A 14416-nucleotide genomic window follows, 5' to 3' on the forward strand; every position below is an offset into this window, starting at 1 on the left:
TTATTATCACTATTCCAAATATACCAAACTTGACCACGTTGCTCCTCTCATATCAGGAATTATCACTGAAACACTTATCAGGGAATCCCCAAAGCATTCCTATGGGAGGGCAGCCTCACAGTAGCGAGAAACCAAAATGGCGGCTTGTCACTACCAGGACATGTCACACACTTAAGGTTCATGTCAAATGGGATTTGATCGGCATATCCAGGGTTGGAGACCTTTTGGTTAAGGGTAGGATAAAGTCGTTCGAGGAGCTGCAGAAGGAATACGAGCTGGGGAGCACGTAGTTCTTCCGATATGCACAAGTGCGCCACGCCTTGCGGTCAGTCCTTGTGGAGGGGGAGAAGGTGCCCGAGTCCTCTCCGTTGGAGGATCGGATCCTGGATGGTCACATGCCAGAGAGCACGATTTCGCTCATTTATAAGAAGCTTATCAATGTTCGGGCGGATCTTCTCCTAGGGTTACGCGCCCAATGGATTAGGGACGGCCTTGAACTAGATGATGAGGATTGGCAGTCCGCAGTTTCTTCTCCCAAAGAGGTCGCTATCCCCGCGCGCCTGCGGCTGGTGCAGCTTAAAATACTCCATAGGGTCTACGTGACGGGGCCCAATTGGTCCACATGGGTTTCTCTGAGGAGGGCCTATGTAAGAGAGGCTGTGGAATGGTGGGTACCTTCCTCCATATTATTTGGGAATGCGGTGCGATTATGGAGTTCTGGAGGCGAGTCCACGAGGTGATGGGGGAGGTGACAGGAATTGTTATGCAGCCTGAGGCGCATTGTTGTCTCCTGAATGTCTGGAGTCCTACTGACCACAACGCCGCACAGACTTAGTGGGTGACCCTGGGGAACATGGTAGCCAAGCGCGATATCGCTCGGCTGTGGGGCTCCAATAGGCCGCCCACATTGACAGCGTAGATGGAAAACATGGACTGGAGTATGTTTAGGGAGAAGACAGTGTATTGTGCTCGGGGGCGCCCTCGGAAATGGCATGCTGTGTGAGGGCCATGGAACCAGTACAGAGGGGACATATGCCTGCCCCCCGACCTGGATCCGCCTGAGGCAGCAACTTTCTCCTTAGTCTTTTTCCGGCTTTGACTTCCCCGCTGATATGTGATTGTCTCTAGAGTCTCTGCCTTTCCCTCCTTTCCCTTACTATAGATCTGTGCCTGTTGAACGTGATGGGGCTCGTCCCCCCTGATGGGAACCTCTATTGGTGTTTACAGTACCTTTCGCCTTGCTTGTGTTTAGGGTTGTATTTATGTTTATGCAAAATAGAACCTTTGGCTCTCCTGTCATTGATATGTGGACGCAAGCTTGTGTTGAGTCTCTAAAGCTGCCGTACCTCTGGGTTGTCGGCTGAATAGCTGTGTCACTGATCTAAAATAAAGGTTTTTAAAAAAAAATAAAAAAAAAAAATATATATATATACAACTAAAAAGTTGGGAACAAAGCCGAAAATTGCCATTGGGTGTGGGAAACCATTTGGAGGAGCAACTGGTCATAAAACCATCAGGATACAAAGTCTCATTCTGGTATTGGGAAGTACAAGACATCATGGAATGAGATTTTACTCTGGCAGAAGAGCTGTGGGGAAGATACTTGCCGAGGGATAAGTTGCCAAATACATGGCAAGTATCGATGTGTACAATATATCCCATTGTCAAGCCTGCTTGTTTAAGAAGAAACCTCCTTTTCTCACTCCATAGGGCATATATAACACCTGAAAAGCTGTCAAAAGATAGGGAAAGGAAGACCTACCGTATGTGCAAAATGTGGCCTTGAAAAGGCAACGGATTTCCATATGTTCTACCAATGTCCAGAAATCAGAAGGTTTTGGGACGAAGTGGAAATAACAATATCAGGTATTTTGGGGCTGCAAATCAAGATAACCTTATTACCGATTATTTTTAGCGTAATGGAAGGCCTTATGGGCATTCCTAGAGACCTGTTGTTCTATGCAATTTTACTGGCCAGAAGAGAAATTTGTCGTAAGTGGGTGGGAGGTATACCACCTCAGCATTCGGAGTGGTTGGAGTCTCTCTTCTATATGTCTAGGATGGACTTCTCAGGGAAAGACTCTAAGAGGAAAAGATTTTGGAAACCTTTGTAAGTTTGGGGTGTTGGTCCATGTAGGGTGTTGCGGGGAGTAAGGGTTATTGAGGATACATGAAATATCAATCTGTCCAATGATTACACCTGTAAAACTCTCTGGTCTGGCTGCAGGGCCCCCCTCTTGTACTTAAGGCAGTTGCTGGTGTGAAACAAACACATTGAGAGAGAGATATCGGCAGGGAAGGAAATGCTTATTCCCGGATGCCCTTAGGTTGTTGGTCTCACTTTGGTAAAAGCGCTGAAGTAATGGACATTGATCCTGAGGTGAATAAGGACAAAATACAAATAAAAAAACCCCAAAAAAAAAAAAAAAATTGTACCCCGTTGTCAGTAATAAGACATTTCAGAATACCCTCCCTCGCAAACTCATCCAAAAGAAAATCAATTACTACTTTGGTATTAAGCATAGGTACTCACTTGGTAACCACTGATTTGGAAGTATAATCAACTAATATTAGCACATATCATTCATTATTCTTCAAAAGGTCCTGCGATATCCAGGTTTTGTCAAGGCTCTAAAGAAATTTCCACCAGAGATAAAGGGACTGCATGAGGTTTCTGCTTTTATCATTATTTCCACATTCCCAACAGTCTTTCACCACTTCCTCAATTTGACGATCCATACTAGGCCACTAACACCATTCATGGACCCTAACTTTTGTTAAATTTCTCCCAAGGTGTCCTTCATGTGCCAAATTATCAAGTTTATCTCTTAAATCACATGGTGGTAACACTCTGTCCCCCCCTCAAACTTTTTTCATCACTAATGCACAATTCATTTTTCCCATTCAAAAATCCATTCAAAGAATCAAGCACCTCCTTGTCCCGCCAGCCCTTAACTACATATTCCTTCAATATTTCGAAGTCTTTATCCTTGTGGCAAGCTTCAGTCCATTCCTTTTCATTGACTGCAGATTCACATACCCATGACACAAGTGAGTTATCTTCTTTGCTCCCACTATAGTCAATGGGCAACCAGGACAAACAATCCGCCAACGTATTTTTGGGTCCAGGGACATATTCACTCTAAGGTTAAACTCCGTCAAACCCTCGATCCATCTTTTAATGTGAGGGGATACATTCTCTACTTACCTGCATGAAAAGATTTGACATAACGGCCGATGATCTGACCTAATTTTAGTCAAAATGCCCCAGAGGTAAAATTTGATATGACGAATTGCTCAGAAGACAGCTAAGTCTTCTTGTTCGATCAGAGTGATGATCGTTTGCCCCTTTAAGTGATCGAGAAGCAAAAGTCACTACCTTTTATTCACCAGCCACAATCTGGGATAGAACCGCCCCTAAACCATGCATACTGGCATCTGTCATCAATACAGTTTTCTTCCAGGCATCAAAATGTCCAAGAGTAGACAATTACTTATGATGCCCTTGATAGTGGCAAACACACTCACTCACTCTTCTGAACACAGAAACGTGCAATTCTTTTTGAACAATGACCTTAAAGGTAAAGTCAAACTGGCAAAATTAGGAATGATTTTCGAGCAAAATTCTGCCAACACCAGGAAAGATTTTACATGGCCTCTGTTCTCTGGCCTTGGTGCTTTTACAATACTCTCAGTCAAATCAAACTTTGGACTTACTCCTTCTCCTGAAATTGTATGGCCGAGATAGTTAACTGAGTGTTAGAAATGGGATTTCTGGTTGGCTATGGCATGCGCCTAAGCCAGGCAGAAACCACCACTCTAGTCAGGGCAAGGGAGTTACACGCCGAAGATAACCCCTGCTCACTGCCTTGGTAGCTTGGTACGAGCAGTCAGGCTAATCCCAGAGGCAATGTGTAAAGCGTTTGCTCAACACAAACACAGCAGCGACACACTAGGCACACTACAAAAGAGACTCCACACAAGGTTATGTATAAAAATAGCCTTTGTATTATCATAAACACACTAGAAACATAATCACACATATACACTGTTCCAACTGGCACCAGGTCATAATCCACAGGGGATTCTATACAGGCCAGGGCCAATCGGGCCACTGTCAGAGCACTAGAACTCACTTAGTAGTAAAATGAAACAACCAGTAACTACCGGCACAGACACTTTGCAAAAATCACATTAGGCATAAGCAGTAGGCATAAACACATTATGCATCATCCTAAAACACATACGTATAAACACATTATGCAGTAACTCAGCAGTGCAGCCTAGTAACACTGCCACAAGGAGCATACATCACCCTAGGGCCTTGCGCCCTTCCACCATAACACAGATGACACCGGCCAACTGGCCTCTCACTGGGGCACAAATACCATGTGTCCAGAAAATCAGGGCATAAGGGGGACCTCCCAAATGACCCCCTGGCTGCCCATACAGCGAAAACACCGTACGCAAATGCACTGAGGCGTGGGGTGCAACTCACTTCTTACCAAACACAAAGAAATGGCCCACAAACATTTCAGCTGCCTGCGCTCTCGCAGGGCAGCTGAGGGAAATGCTTGGGCACCACTGTGCCTGGGGAGCCCCCTCCTTCAGGGACTCCAACACAAGAATGTGCCGCACGTTGCAGCTGTCCGCAACTGCGGTACAGCTGAGGAGTGAAACATGCACTGGCACCAACCGTGCCTTGGGGAGCTCCACTCTGGGGCTGCAACCAGAAAATTGCCCCCACGTTGCAGCTACCCGCAATGGCGGTGCAACTGATGAAGTCAGCTGGGGCACCCCTGTGCCACGGGAGAGCCCCACTCAGGGACTCTGACTCCAGATTGACCCAATACAGCCCCACTCACAGGGGCTCTTCTCTCACACCTCCAGTCTCCTCTCATGGGTCCTCAGGCACTGACAATGTGCCTCGGTCAGACCCGCTCCTTGGGCCTCAACTGACTTCTCCGGCTAGATGCGTGGGGCTCCCACCGACACATGGGGCCCCGCCTTCCTCGCAGCATGAGTTTCTTGGCTTCCGGGCCACCTTCTCCTGGACGAGGGAAGGCAGAAATGGCACCTGCGAGGCTCCTGCACACGCCAGAGGCCCCTCCCACAGTCAGGCGCGGGCGTCTGACATATTTTATTGGCGCTCGTCTCTTCAGTCCAGCAATGCAGGGTAGGCTCCTGTTAGAGAGCACAAATGCAGGGTAGACACCCGCTGCACAAGAGCACAAATACGCAGGGTAGGCACCCGCTCTTTAAAAATGCAGAAACGCGGGGTGGGCACTCGCTGGAGATGCACCAATGCGGGGTGGGCTTCTGCTCTTCTCAAGCAGCATGGGGGGAATCCCTCATGCCGGGATACCCTCGTAATCACCACGCAGCACAGCACTGCAAGGAACCAGCACTCCTCATGAGCTGGCACCAGGATATCAAGTTGTAGCGCTCACGAGGCGCTAAGCCCACAGTCCCAGAAAGTCCTAAAGGTTAAAGGGGGCAAAGGCTGGGCCCAGGCATGTCAGCACACAGGGCCCTCCAGCAGGGAGGTAGTGCCTCGTGGTGGTTCCTCCTGGAGCCCAGCAGCAGCAACAAGCCCTCAGTCACAAGAACAGCACAACAACTTCACGGGGTCACAGCCCCTATATTTATACCACATATTTGCTTTGTCTGCCCTGGCACTGGGCTTAGGGGGGCCAGTCCCAACTGGTTCTGGGGGGTTTTGGAGCACTCTATTTACTTGGCTCCTTTTCCCCTTTGTCAGGTGGGGGCTCGGTGATCAGACACAACACAGGGGACGGAGCCAGCATTGTACAGGCTGGGCACAGACCTATTCAGGGAAGAGGAACTTCTCATTCCACTACTCCAAATGTAGGAGTCTCATTCAGCCTAACGCTGACTCACCCTGCCCCTCCTGGAGCCACAAACACCTCACCAGCCCCTGTCATTCAACAGCCAGACATGCAATCCACATCAGGCAGGCAGAAACATAGCACTCAGAAATGCCAACTTCTAAAAGTGGCATTTCTAAAACAGTTATAATAAATCTGCGCACACCATTGCATAGCATTTATTATCACTATTCCAAATATACCAAACTTGACCACGTTGCTCCTCTCATATCAGGAATTATCACTGAAACACTTATCAGGGAATCCCCAAAGCATTCCTATGGGAGGGCAGCCTCACAGTAGCGAGAAACCAAAATGGCGGCTTGTCACTACCAGGACATGTCACACACTTAAGGTTCATGTCCTACCTTTCCTCTACAATACACCCTGCCCATAGGGCTTGCTAGGGCCTACCTTAGAGGTGTCTGACATGCAGTGAAAGGGGGGTCACAGACATGGCACACACTTTAGGTGCTACGTCACAGCGGCAGTAACACTGCGCGCACAGGCCCTGCAATGGCAGAGGCCTGAGATAGGTTTGAAAGGCTACTTTGGTGAGTGGCGCAATCAGTGCTGCAAGCCCACCAGTAGCATTTAATTTAGCAACCCTAGGTATATGAGATACCACTTTATAAGGGAAAGACAGGTAAATTAAATAGGCGAAACGTGTGTAGACCAATCATACCATATTTAACAAAGAGAGCGCACACACTTTACACTGAACAGCAGTGCTAAAGTGCCCAGAGTACTAGAACCACCAACACCATGTCAGAAAAAAGGCTAGGAGAAAGGCAGAATGGTTAGGGATGACCCTGCAAAAAGGGCCAAGTCCAACACTGAGGTTACACGAAATTTGCATTTCTCCTTCTTTATCACTAATCCAGTCCTCTGCAATCTATCCAAAACCTCCCATAAGTGCTTTTCATGTTCTTGCTGATCCTTGCCGTAAATCAGGATGTCATCCTGGAAAAACATGACTTTGTGCAACTCATCCAGAACTTTCATCATAACCTTCTGGAAGCAAGCAGCTGCATAAGGTCTTTTTTTTTTGCAACCCAAGATTGTCACCAAACACATCTAAAAACTACAAGCAAACGTCCTCAGGTAGTTGATTTGGTGAATTGGGATTTAAAGTGATGCCCATGTCTTTCTGGTGCCTCGATTCAAGTATATGGTCACCTTTTTCACGACATACACTTTCCCCACAGTCTCTCTATTAGAAAAATGCATTCTCATTACAGCAAGTTCAAGTACATCAATCTTGACACCACCATAGCCTACTGGATTGAGGTCAGATAGAAGCAATTCAATATTATCCCCACCAAACACCCTTTTTCAATTCTTGTCACCCACCATATTGTAAGGTGAACCTGTATCTACCAACACAGACAATGTCTTCCCTCCAACTATCACCTCAACACAAATTTCTTTTCATCTTTCGCATAATGCACTCCTTGCCCTCTGCTGTTTCTACACACAAGTGCATAGTGCCCTTTCTTCCCACATTTTTTTCATGCGGAATACCTCGCAAAACAACCAGGAGTATTGGACAAATGTCCTTCACTGCCACATCTTAAGCATTTAATTCCACCACCACGGTTGATACAAGTGTTCTCATAATTGACACATTTTTGCTACCATGACTGTTTTTTTCACATCTCCCACTTTTTCCTCTTCCTTCTTAATCTCCTGAACAACAATGCCATCATCTACCACTGAATCTTTTCCTTGGTCATCTCTCATTTCACGCACCCACATACCAGTGTTCTCCATAGTTTTATTCATATAAGGATTGTTAGCAAGAATCTTTTGCTGGACTTTAACATCATTTGTACACCTAACGATCTGATCCCTGCCCAAAGAATCCATAAGCTGCTCAAATTCGCAAGAACGTGCAAGTGTTTTCAATGATGCAACATGGTTACCTATTTTCTCTTTCTTCCCTTGTACCTTAGTGAACAATATGTGTCACTCTACCACAACATTTATTTTGGAACCAAAATGTTTTTCCAGTATCATGACAGCCATATCATAGACAGTGTCAGGTTCCCCTTCACCATGCCCTATGGTAATCTCATTTAAACTTTTGTAAACATGTCTTCCTTCAATACCCAAATTATGTAATAAAATGTCTTGCTTCCTGACAGCGGAAATATTCTCCCCCCCAATTGCAAGTAATAGGAATCAAAAACCTGTTCCCACATTTTCTCCTTTATGAGATAAAAATTGAGGAGGTTGAGACATGCTAGACAATGTCATGGCGTGTGATATAAATTAAAAAGAAACACAAAAATAACAATGAAACCACCCCAAAAAAACTACAAAGCTCAACAACGGCACTCCAAATAGCTGTGATTCAATATTAAATGCAGACTAAACCTTAACAACCAAGTTTAAGCCTCAATAGTGAGGATCACACATCCTATATGCTAACAGTAAGTGAAACACAACATGAGAAAATTAATTGTGATCATTGAATTATGGTGTGCGTATCACTGTGCACTAAACAACTTCTTTTACCCAGAGATATGCAGAGAAATGCAGGAACAGTTCCTTTGAAAAAACAAAAAGTGTGCATGATATTACATGTGGTGTGCGTGTCACCGCACTTTAAGAAGTGTGCTTGACACTGACCAATTAAATCACACTCAAAGATGATACTGCAACATTTTACTTTTTAATAGTCTGTGAACAAACTTCTAAGAATCAAGAGGCTGTGCGTCACCAGTCTTGTGAACCTGTTTGCCGGCAATAGCATAAGATGCCGCTGTCCCCTTGGAAGTCGAAGGACAGCTGAGAGGTGAGGGCGTCACCGTGTCTGCTCACGAAGGAGCAAATGCCAGAACCAGGAAGAACACAGCAGAGACTATGGTCTACCCAAGTACAGAACCAGGAAGAACGCAGCAGAGAGTCTGGCCACCCCAGGGCTCCGTGCTAACAAGGCCAAGCAGACGGTAATATGCCGCCCAGATTCCACTCTGAAAACCCTTCACGGATTGGGTTGCAGTGACACGCAGTTACAATGCGGTAACACACAATGGAAGAAGAGGAAATCTCAGTGTGCAGTAATAATAGCTCAGCGCGTGCAACAATCAGTTGCCAGGTAACAGTACAGTTTACTGCACAACTGATTGTGCACTTGAGCGGTGCTGTTTAATTAAATTTAATTTCACATCCAATGGGCATGCAAATACTGTAAACATGCTTTAGCACTTTTACACGAAAGTATTTAGTGCTATCAGAACAGCACACTGTGTTCCATGTAAGATCCAAGGATAATCCAGCACAGCAGCAAGAATTCCTTACAAGGGGTTCACGGGGAGGTCGATGGTCACATACTCGTCCCCAGCAGATGCCAGTCACGAGTGTTAAGTTGTAAATACCACACGTACCCCAGTACTGTATTCTTTAGGTATTTATTGAGCTCAAGGAGATGACCACCAACCCATATAACAAACTATACAAAATCTAAACAGAAAAAAGTTTAAGAAAAGAAAAAGAAAAGGAAACCAATGCTGACTAAATTTCACAATAACCATGTACCAAAAATATATCTCAAAATATGATATTTAATGAAAATTTTATTAGACAAATAAGAAACAAAATATAAATGGCGCTCATACAGTTACACTAACAATGATAAAATTATAAACACTGACAAGTGCAGACTGAACAAACAGTGGCAGAGAAAAAGCAAAACAGAACAACAAATATAGACATACACAATATAACAATTGTGTCCTCTCTTATTTAGGCCACGTTTTTAAGCGTCGACGGCGTTTCGACCCACAGGTACTTGAGGGGTCATCTTCAGGACGAAAATTTCAAATACAAGAACGTGCACTTTCATTTCTCGATGGGACTCCACAATGTACACGAAGGAGAAGCATCAAACCTTGTGTGTCGTAAAAAATGCAGCAGTTTAAGGAGAGACCCAAACTGCCGGTATGTTAAGGGTGGTCACAAGACGTAGCTTGAACAAAAATTAATAGGGGGATGAGCCGGCGTACGATACGGAATCTGTCAGCAACTCGGCTCCCGAAAAAATCACGGCCGATTTTTTCGGGAGCCGAGTTGCTGATGGGATGCGGTGAACTAGGAGAAAAAATTGGAACAATTGAATTGTTTATTCTCATTGTGATTTTGCCACAAGACAGTCGGTCATACTGCCATCCGGATACCTCTGTGGATCTCGTATCGTACGCCGGCGGCGCTTAAAAACGTGGCCTAAATAAGAGTGGACAGAATTGTTATATTGTGTATTTCTATATTTGTTGTTCTGTTTTGCTTTTTCTCTGCCACTGTTTGTTCAGTCTGCACTTGTCAGTGTTTATACTTTTATTATTGTTTGTGTAACTGTAAGAGCGCCATTTATATTTTGTTTCTTATTTGTCTAATTAAATTTTCATTAAATATCATATTTTGAGATATATTTTTGGTACATGGTTATTGTGAAATCTAGTCAGCATTGGTTTCCTTTTCTTAAACTTTTTCTGTCTAGATTTTGTATAGTTTATTTTAGCTCATGAACCGCTGTATGGAATACAGTATATATTGCCCCTGGTTCTTGTTCTAGGGTTGCCCTTGTTGTTCATAAATCACCAACCCATATAGGCAGCTAGGCATAACTTATTTCGAATTCAAAACATTCCCCACAGTCCAAAGTTGTACATTGTGCTGTCATCACTGACCACCTAATACATTACAGTCTCCCAGAAAACGATGACCTAGACCAGGCTCCAAGCTTTGGTACACAATGCTGGTCAATAGATCATAGCAAATAGTTATAATAAATCCAACCTTTGCAAGTTGTTGGATTCATTACAACTATTATTTTGAAACTTTGAATTAATATTTAACTCACTCCTGTCAAAAGATAGACTTTATTTATGTTTAATAAAGCCTTCCCATGTTAACCTAGGGAGCAAATGTACTACAATGAGAACAACAAAAGTGGCAGTTTTTCCCTTACCAGAGCATAGAAAACATTTCTTATAACGGCCCTGCTTATTTTAACATGGCAACCGTCCCTTGGGGCACGTAGGGCAGACCTTAGGGGTGACGTATATGTAAAAATAAGGTTGTTTAAGACTTTGGCAGTACCTTTAAATCCAAAGTCGAAGTTGGACATAGTTTTATTATAAAAGTAGCCTGCAAGCCAGGGCTGGCTTTTAAAAGGACTGCAGACAACACAGTAGTGAACACTTAAGTGCATGAAATCCACTGGGCCTTTAAACCTAAATGCCCTACCATATACTAGGGACGTACAGGTAGGTTGTCAGTACCAATTGTCATTAAATCTAATTACTATATACCTTTTTCACAGAGCACTGTCCCTGGGCCTGGATAGCAGTGCCTAGGGCACAATAACAGTTGGAAAACACCAGTATCAGTTAAATAAAATGGGGGCAAAAAGTGGGGGGACAGCTGCAAAAAGCTCTGTTTTCTCACACATTCATTAAAAAAAAGAACATAAAAGTGACATTATAGTTAGATATGGTGATAAGATCTTAGTTTACATTAAAAAAAACATAGAAACTCAATTAAAAAACAAGCTTAAAGTGACGCTAATGTTAGGTGTTGAAAAAATATGATAAAAACAAACATTTAAAAACAAAAAAACACTGAAATGTACCAGGAATAGTTCACTGATATAACTATGATTATTGCCCTCTGCCACGCACTGCTTATGACCTCACATATTACAACTCTAGACCAACAGTCCAGATATACCTAACTTTTTAACCCCTTTCTAAACACCAAAGACCATATGCAATGGGGGATTGGGCACCAGCCAGAGGTTTGCTGCAGGCAAGACCATACCCAAACCCATGCCACTGTTAGCATTCAACATCTTACATTATGTTTAAAAAAATGAGAGATTAACTTGATATAATAGTTAGAAATAATGTTATTTTACAGTAAAAACCTCTGAAATTCCCTGAAAAAAACAATGCTTAAAGGGCCCTTAATTTAGATGAAAATGGCAGTTACACAATACCATTATAAATTAACAAAACCACTGGAATTCACGAGTTGTAGCTATCTCAAATAACTATGACTTACACCCACCCTCCCCACGCACTGCTATGTACTTCATATATTAAATCACCCAAGACATATTCTATGACATCATTGGAGATAAGTGTTTTTGTTACTTTAAGCAGTTTGTTTTAACTGACATTTGCACCTAACTATAACATTCCATTAACCTCTGTTTTTTCAGTGATATTTTATATTGTGTGTTGTTTCTTTGTGTGTGTGTGTGTTTGTGTGTGCGTGCGTGTGTATATATATTTCTTAAGTCACATTCAATTCAGCGAATGTTAAAACACTCTAATTTTATTTAGCAGTATGAATTGCTAGTCTCAGAAATATATAACTGGATTTTATTTTTTACATGAGAAAACGATATCTTGCGCGAATTGTACAAATTCCTCTAAAGCGTCTGCTTCAAGATTTACAAATTGTATATGGCAAGGTAAAATATTTTTTCAAGGACTTCTTACTGAACGTCTGCATATGTAGACAGAAATCAGCAGGAGACCGGCGAAATCCTCTTCTTTACTCAGTCAGCAGAAATGTAGTTTTATAAATGAAACAGTTACTGCAGGACGCCTTTCAAGTAGAACCCCAAGCCGTTCACATTAGAGATTGGATGGTACCTTGTCTCCTCTGGGTTTTCAGAAGGTTACCACACGAGTGAAAATTCTTTGCAAAATGGAAAGAATTATGAAAAGAATAGGCAACACCAGTGATCTTTGTCTGTTAGCAATTGCTAGATATTATGTTGGATTTATTTTATGTACCATGCAAATGGAAACTGTTACATTTAACAACCCAGATTGCCGCAACCCTAGGCACCCCCTAACACACACATCCTACGTTGGACGTAGGTTTGGAATTTCAATACAGCCCGCGGTTGCTCTGTATGGGCGATAAACGTTTTGTAAACGAGGCACACATAAAACTCTCATTTTGCTATCTTTTCTGCTTTCAAAATAAGAGGTATGGCTAGTAAGTTAAAGTATATTTTGAAATGTTGAATGAGCTTGGTAGAAAACGTTTCCGTGAGGAAACGCAAAACACCGCCATGGTTAAAAAAGGTAAATATGTACTTGAAAGTCTTATGTCGCATACCTTTTTTTTGTTTCACAGTTTCTTATCTGTGTTTATGCCTCGACTTATTTCTTGTATGTACGACCATCAACACTGGAGTAAAAGCATCAACCCCCACCATGAATAGAACATCAGTAAGCGCCATGTTCTTAATTTCTTACATGTAAGCACTCAAAGGGTATAATTTTGTAATCTGTGATATGTTTGTAATATGTTACTAAATACCTAATAAAAATATTTAAACAGAAATGTTAAAGAAGGAAACAAATCGTAGTGTATAGGCCACTCTCTTTCCACTCTGTGAGGGTGCTGTGCTAGTTGCACTGTTTTGCTATTGCTAGACAAAGGGACATATGTGTCAAGATTAGTAGTTTTTTTTTTTTTTTTACTGAATCTCAATTTGGAATTCACAGATCCTAATGTATGAAAGTTTTAATTTTCAGTTAGCAATTCCTACTGGGTTTCAAATCGATCTGCCACATGAAGAGGTATGTAGCAGTTTGTGACCCACTAGGAATGGCACCATCACAAGAATGGTGGCCTGCTTCGGTCAGCAGACCACAGTGTCTGTCATTGCTTTTTAATAAAGCAATCATTTTTTTTTAAAATGCAGCCTGCTTCCCCTAAAGTAAACAGAACTATGTTAATAAAAAATAAAAAATTTGTTAACAGAAGATGCAGTAATCATGTAGACCACTGACTCCTCTTAAACAAACTTTTTTTTTACATTCACAATGGGACGGGGTCCCCCGGGAACCTCTTCCCATCCTTCCTATTTGCAAATGGGTTACCACTACATGTTTGCAGTCAGAAAATTATGAATGTTGTGCAACCAGAATTGGTTGCAAAACATTAATACATAATTCCGATTCAGTTTAGAAGGGATGCCCCTTCCACACAGTGAATCGATATGTTGTTTTGCAAACCCAAATTGCAAATCGGTAACATGTTACTGAATCGCAGTTTGAGTTTCATACCTACCAAAATGCTTTTTTGCAACTGCAAATGGCTAGATTATGTGAATTGGACTGTTTTCCATTGCAAAAAAGCTTTAAACATCTGGCACAAAGTGCCTAAATACCAAACATGGCACGCATCATAGGATGTCTAAGTACTAGTGGTGCCTTCACCGTGTGGTAGGGGGACCACTTGTTAATGCCCACTTCATTCATCAATGCTGGACACCATGAAAGTCATCATAGGTGAAATAATGGGATTGATTCATCAGGAAGCAACCTTCAGTCCAAAGCATGCCAGCTCTTGACTTCAATTGCCAAAACTGATGAACAATACTTTTTCAACTGTTCTTCATTCTCATAACTTTCAAAGTACATTTCTGACTGGGATACCCTGAAAGCCCTATCCTGCAACATAAACATGTAAAATATAAAATCACACTTATCCCATCA

The sequence above is a fragment of the Triturus cristatus genome, chromosome 3_1 (genome assembly GCF_964204655.1).
Source record: "Triturus cristatus chromosome 3_1, aTriCri1.1, whole genome shotgun sequence".
NCBI lineage: Eukaryota > Metazoa > Chordata > Amphibia > Caudata > Salamandridae > Triturus > Triturus cristatus.